This window comes from Hibiscus syriacus, unplaced genomic scaffold, assembly GCF_006381635.1.
Source record: "Hibiscus syriacus cultivar Baekdansim isolate YM2019G1 unplaced genomic scaffold, ASM638163v2 tig00116965_pilon, whole genome shotgun sequence".
Taxonomy (NCBI): Eukaryota; Viridiplantae; Streptophyta; class Magnoliopsida; order Malvales; family Malvaceae; genus Hibiscus; species Hibiscus syriacus.
In genome coordinates, this window is record NW_024063490.1 from 2,422,519 (window position 1) to 2,429,064 (window position 6,546).

Genomic DNA, 6,546 nt, shown 5'->3' on the forward strand with positions numbered 1-6,546 from the left:
CCTGGTGAAGAACTCAACAACTAGACTACAGATGACCTCCCTCTATATTTTAGGGCTAATTTAAAGTAATGCTCAAGGATTACTTTTGTTAATACTCAAAAGTATCAAAAACCACTTTTGTAGAAATCAATGTTACGAAACCTGATTAATGAAATATGCTTTTATTTCTTAAAAGGAATTCAATATTCATTCTTTACACCATATTCTTTATTCCATATTCTTTATCATTCACATTCGTATTATGCAGATGTCACAATGATACTAGCATAAATGTTCCTGAATTCAATCACAAGATAGATTTTGAGCGACCATTGTGTCTAGAAGAAATAAATGAGTTCGAAGATGAGGTAGATTATGATGTTCCTAACATATTATTATGATTGGTGGAAAAAGAAGAGAAAAATATTTTACCCCAAGGAAGAAACCGAGTTGTTATGGAACAAAATAAATAAGGAGAGAGATAAAAATTGGCACTACTTTGTCTACATGAATAAGAGAAGAATTGATAAGTTTTCTCCAAGAGTTCAGGGACGTATTTGCATGGTCGTACTACGACATGTCTGGGTTAAGCACTGATATAGTAGTCTATAAGCTGCCAATTAGACCAGAATGCAAGCCATTTTAGCAGAAACTTAGGGGAATAATGCCAGATATACTATTAAAAGTAAAAAAGGAAGTGGAAAAATAGATTGATGCATGTTTCCTTCAAGAGGCAAAGTACTCTGAATGGGTGGCCAATATCGTCCCTATACCTAAGAAAGATGGAAAGGTATGCAAGTGCGTGGATTATCGAAACCTCAATAGGGCTAGCCTAAAAGACAATTTTCCCCTTCCTCACATAGATACTCTGGTGGACAACACTACAGGACATTCATGGTTTTCCTTCATGGATGTCTTCTCGAGATATAATCAAATCACAATGAATCCTTAAAATGTGGAAAAAATAACCTTTATAACCATATGGGGTACTTTCTGATATAAAGTAATGTCGTTTGGGCTGAAAAATGCTAGGGCAACCTATCAAAGAAAAATGGTGACTCTCTTATATGATATGATGCATAAGGAAATCGAAGTATACGTTGATGACATGATTTCCAAATTACAAACCGAATAACATATACAAAACATAATAAAACTCTTATAAAGGATAAGAAAGTACCAATTAAAGCTTAATCCTACGAAATGCACATTCGGGGTAAAATCAGAGAAATTACTAGGCTTCGTGGTAACTCAGAAAGGAATCACGATCGATCCAGACAAAGTTAAATAGATTCAAGATCTTCCAACACTTCGTACGCAAAAAGAAGTTCAAGGGTTCTTTGGAAGACTAAACTATATATCTTGGTTTATTTCTCAGCAAATCGATAAGTGTGATCTGGTGTTCAGATTGCTCAGGAAGAATAACCCTGAGATTTAGAACTACGAATGCCAAAAGACTTTGGATATTATCAAGAAATATTTGGTCAATGCTCCATTCCTAGTAGCACCAGTGCCTGGTTCTCTCCTCAACTATTTTTTAGAATTCAATGGGGTACGTGTTGGGGTAACATGACAATTTAGGAAGAAAGGAGAAAACCATTTATTACATATGCTAGAAATTCAAAAATTACGAGACTCGATACCCACCGATTCAAAAGTTGTGTTGTGCTTTAGTTTGGGCAACCCGAAGGCTCAGGTAGTACATGTTATACCATACCACGTGGTTAATATCGAGTATGGATCCACTAAAATATCTGATGGAATCTCCTGCTCTGACTGGCAGACTTTCTAGGTGGAAGATGTTGTTATCTGAGTTTGATATTGTGTATATGAGACAAAAAGCAATAAAAGGGAGTGCCATAGCTAACTTTCTTACAAGTTGTGCCTCGGAAGATTACGAGTCTTTGAACTTCAATTTCCTAGACGAGGATTTGATGTGAATCTCAAATGAAGAAAAAAGTGCCATGAATAACAAATCCTGGAAATTATACTTTGATGGAGCCTCTAACGCTTTGGGGAAAGGAATTGGAGTAGTGATGATTTCCCTAAAAGAAATCTACTATACTTTCACAAGTAGATTAGAATTTTTTTGGACCAAAAACATGCAGAATACGAAACATGTGTTATGGGGTTAAAAGCAACCATCAAAAGAAAAGTCAAAATGCTTAAAGTATATGAGGATTCCTCATTAATAATATATCAGCTAAGGGGAAAATGAGAGACAAATGACCCAAAATTAAATGAATATCAAAATTTGGTCCTCGAACAATTGAAAAAATTTAAAGATGTTGCATTTAGATATCTTCCCCCGATAGGACAATCAAATGGCCGATGCTCTAGCTACGTTGGCTGCAATGTTTAAGGCAAATAGGGAAACAAACATGATGCTAATGGTGGAACACATGCAAATGGTTTATCTATGGCTAGGAAATCATGAGATATAGTTACTATTGGGCCACGATGTATATAGATTGTGTCAATTATGTAAGAAATGCCACAAATAGCATATATTAAGGATAAAATTCAGGCACCGTCTTTGCCTCTACATGTTATGATCTCACCTTAGCCGTTTAAAAAATTTAAAGATGTTGCATTTAGATATCTTCCCCCGATAGGACAATCAAATGGCCGATGCTCTAGCTACGTTGGCTGCAATGTTTAAGGCAAATAGGGAAACAAACATGATGCTAATGGTGGAACACATGCAAATGGTTTATCTATGGCTAGGAAAATCATGAGATATAGTTACTATTGGGCCACGATGTATATAGATTGTGTCAATTATGTAAGAAAATGCCACAAATAGCATATATATAAGGATAAAATTCAGGCACCGTCTTTGCCTCTACATGTTATGATCTCACCTTAGCCGTTTTCTATCTAGGGAATGGATGTCATTGAGGTAATCACACTAAGGGCTTCAAATGGACATCATTTCATTTTAGTGGTAATTGATTATTTTAATAAGTGGGTAGATGCTACTTCCTATTCCAGTATCACGAGATATACAGTTTGCAAGTTCATATAGAGAGAGATAATCTACCTACCGCCAAAAAATGAATGGGGCAGTGGAAGTGGCAAAAAAAATCAAAAGGATCATTATGAAGCTTACTGAAACCTAGAGACATTGGCATGAGAAATTACCCTTTGCCCTAGATGGATATCAGATGACTATGTGAACATCGATAGGGGCAACCCCTTTCTCTTTGGTCTAAGGAATAGAGGTAGTCGTACCCATTGAGGTTGAAATTCCATCACTTTAAGTCTTGAAAGAAGTAGAGTTAGATGAAGCAGAATAAGTTCAATCTCGCGTTGAACAACTGAATCTTATTGAAGAAAACAGACTGAAATCCATATGTCATGGACAAATGTACCAGAAAATGATGATGTGAGCCCACGATAAGAAAGTTCGTCCAAGAGAATTTCGAGAGGGTGATTTAGTGCTTAAAAAGATATTTCCAATTCATAAAGATTTCCGTAGGAAATGGATGCCTAATTGGGAAGGGTCATACGTTGTCAAAAAGGCCTTTTATGGGTTGACTTTGGCAGAGATAGACAGAAAAGTGCTGAGGAACCCAATAAATTCAGACTATGTCAAGAAATAATATGCTTAAAAAAGAAAAAAATAAAAGAAGGTAAAAATGAAAATGAGGGTTTGAGATGAAAATCCGCAAAGGTCGTCATGAGACCAAATGAAGGATTTGAGTTAAAAACCTTAAAGATGACTCAAATGCATTTTGATATTGAGGTATCTGGAAAATAAACCCTCTCAAAAGTCTAGTAGTTCGCGAGAGACTTTACATATGTAGACAACTTTGCGACATTGAGATCTCCAAAACAGAGGATCCCCTCGAGGTGTCAAATTGACTAATTCAGGAACACCTGTGCTATAATTCATGGGGAAATATGCCTTTAGTTTCTAGAGTCTCTACTCGATTCTTTTGATTACCATGGCTTTGTGTAAAAAACCTATACTTTATCAATAAATTTCATGATTATCACTTCAAGCTTCAGATCATTCATTTCTTCATGTCAAAAACAAACTAATATAACCCAATTTCAAACGAATAATTTCTTTGTATTACTTTGAGTTAATATATAAAGTGCAGGGAATACAAGGCAAACCACCATGTCAATATTCACAATCATTGAAGCAAGTGGTTGATAGAAGGTGACATGAGATATATCAATAACCCAAATGATAAAATGAATGATAAAATGACAATAATACAGTTCGTTCCAAGGCATATCTCCTACACTCCTAGGTAGAGATACATATAGAATGTTAAGAGATCAGTCTTGATTTTAGAAGTAAAGAAAGACAGGATCACGGATCAGGCAAAGACCAGTAAAGACAAGGACTCGACAAAGATAGAAAAACAAATATTTACAAGACCATATAGCTCAAAACATGAAAATTACACCATGCATGAACATTTAGGCATTTGCAAAAGTTAGAGCATACACATGCATATGAATATCTGATAGGAATTCAAAGAGTCAACAAAGGTTTCATTTCAGTATTTTTTTGTTGTTGCAAAATATGAGGAGAACTTGGGCTCATCCATCGTGTAAGGAGCTGGATCAGCATCATCACTTTGTTTGAATCTATCATAGAAGGAGGTGGATTAACATTTCCAATGAAGAAGTTCCTAATGAGAAGAACTTATTCAACATTTCACTCAATTCCATCATAGAAAGAGGTGGATGAACATTTCCAATGAAATGGTTCGTAATGAGAACTCATCTGATTAGGGAAAAAAGTTCATAATGAGAAGAACTTGTTCAACCTTATCTCGATTCTATCACATAAGGAGTTGGAACAATACCAACCTTGGCTTATCCATCACATAAGGAGTTAGATCAACATCACCTTGGGTCAAACTATCGTAGAATAAGTTGGGTCAGCATTTTCAAGACAAGAAGTTCATAATTCTAAGAACTTGTTTAATCATGTCTTATCCATCGCAAAAGGAGGAGATTGACATCCTCAGTGAAGAGTTCATAACGAGAAGAACTCATAGCTAGACAAGTAGTAATCACGTTGAAAAATGGTGTTTTATGTCTTTGCTCTATTCTAGTTCCACTACAATGAGCAAAGAGGAGCAGTTGTAGTCATCAATTTTTAACCATTATTATAATATTATTATAAAACATTATTATTATTTACATAAAAACTTGGGCCCAATATTCAAACCCTAATATAGCCGCCAATTTTTGTTCTTGGTGGGGGAGATACTTTTAGTTTGAAATTCAAAGGGGGAACAAGGTATTTAATGGGTGTTGCTTTTGAGGAGGCCACCTTATCGATCTAAGCCAACTAACACAAATCAATCTCTTCCATTGATAAATCTTGATCTAAGGGTCCTTATTCCATGGATCCTTCTCAAACAAACACAAAGTGATATGGACCCTTGGTTAAAAATTAGATCTAAAGGCTCCCATGATACCATGTCATTGATCTATGCAAACGAACACAAATCAATGTGAACCATTGTATTTAAATTTGATCTAATGGCCAAGGATTTCCTCGTTAAAGATAACCATTGATATTCCCTCTATTGGCGCGTCACCAGTCAATTACCAACGCGTCACCGGTACATTTGATACACACACCAATCTCTTCATCTTCCTCATCGCGCTGTCATTGACCGTCACCTGTGAAGCCTGCCATCTTCACTATTCCACCATCATCACCTCAATAACATAGTAAAAGAAAAAATCAGATCAAATCCAACACAAAACCTCAAAAAATATGGGGCATTAAAAACACAATCCACCAAGCACAATGAATGTCATAAACCAAGTAGGATTAGGTTTTATTTTTTAATTGTAAAATCCCTGCAATCTTGGGTATTAAACCCAAAAATCAATATGTAAAAAGGGATCTCCCCTAATTTTTCAGAGTATTTCAAAAGAAAAAAAAATCAAAGTAAAAAAAAACCTAATTTCTTTTATTTTTTAGGTAAGTTGTGAAATAAAATAATAATAAAAATATATACATAAAAAAGAAAGAAGTCGAAGAGTTTACTTGAGAAGGGAGAGTTTGTTGACCAGGAGGGCTCGTCAGAATGGTAGGAACAAAAAGGTAGGGTTTTAGTTTGGGGTATCTAGTACTTACTTAGGGGGTTTCAGTTTTCATTTGTGTCTAAGTGGGTAGATCAGGGTGTTTTGGTTTATTTAGGATGTTTTAAGGAACTCCAACCACCGTGATCGACGTGGTGGCATTGGGCTTTGGTGGTTGTCGGCCGAGAGAAAGTGAATGAGAGTATAGAGAGTTGTTTTAGGTGTTAGGTTAAAATGGAAAAGAAGAAATTGTGCTTTATAGTAAAATTTTAGGGGCTATTTGCACTTAAATCCCCCTAAAGTTGTTGTGTTTTTGCGTCTAGGTCACATGTAAGGACTGTTTTGATTTTAGTTTTAATTTATTTGGTCTGATCCTGTAATTTTCACATTTTTGTTTATTAGTGAATATTTAGCTTATAAAAAATGGAAACATTATTTAGCCCCCTACATTAATTGTGTTGTTTCAAAATAGTCACATATTGTCTTTTTTTGTGATACATT